This window comes from Mandrillus leucophaeus, unplaced genomic scaffold, assembly GCF_000951045.1.
Source record: "Mandrillus leucophaeus isolate KB7577 unplaced genomic scaffold, Mleu.le_1.0 Scaffold288, whole genome shotgun sequence".
NCBI lineage: Eukaryota > Metazoa > Chordata > Mammalia > Primates > Cercopithecidae > Mandrillus > Mandrillus leucophaeus.
Window position 1 is genome coordinate 925,325 of NW_012103009.1, and position 1,156 is coordinate 926,480.

A 1,156-nucleotide genomic window follows, 5' to 3' on the forward strand; every position below is an offset into this window, starting at 1 on the left:
CTGGGTTCAAGCAATTCTCCTGCCTCAGCCTCCCAACTAGCTGGGACTACAGCTCCTGCCACTATGTCAGGCTAATATTTTTGTATTTTCAGTAGAAACGAGGTTTCATTATGTTGGCCAGGCTGGTCTTGAACTCTGGACCACAGGTGATAAGCCCGCCTCAGCCTCCCAAAGTGCTGGGATTACAGGTGTGAGCCATGGTGCCTGGAAATATGTTTAGTGACTTTTCCAAACTATGTTTGCAAAATCTGTATCCCTTCTTATGAGTAGTCATTTAAGTTTATTTCATTATCTCTGCAGTCAGCCAGTGATCTAATAAGAGATTTTCTTAAATGTCAAAAAGAAGTATATCTCTTTACATCTTTATACAGGCCACATTAAGGAACTAAAAAAAAAGAAAGAACTAAAATAACCCAACTCTAGCAGGAAGAAGAGAATAATAAAGATTAGTGTGGGCTGAGTGCGGTGGCTCGTGCCATAATCCCAGCACTTTGAGAGGCTGAGGTGGAAGGATCACTTGAGGCCAGGAGTTTGAGAACACCCTGAGCAGCATAGCAAGATATTGGTTCTACAAAAAATTAGAATTAAAAAATTAGCTAGGCATGGTGGCATGTGCCTGTAGTCTTAGCTATTCAGGAGACTGGGGCAGAAGGATTGGTTGAGCCCAGGAGTTTGAAGTTACAGTGAGCTATGATCATGCCATTGCACTCCAGCCTGGATGACAGAACAAGACCCTGTGTCCAAAAAAATATATATATATACACACACACACATATATATATATATATAGTGGAGATTAATGACATATAATGACATGGAGAATAAAAAAATAGAGAATATCAACAAAAGCAAAATTGGTACTTGAAAATATCAACAAAATTGACAAACTGTTAGATTGACAAAGAATAAAACAAGACTAAAATCACTAAGATCACAAATGAACTGGAAACATTACTACTCATTTTACAGAAATAAAAAGGATTACAAAAGAATGCTATAAGCAACAAATTGGATAGCCTAGATGAAATGAACAAATTCTTAAATGCACACATACACCAAAACTGACTCAAGAAATACAAAATCTAAATAGACCTATAACAAAGAGATTGAATCAATCATCAAAAACCTTCTAACAAAGCAAGGCTCAGGAGCCAAG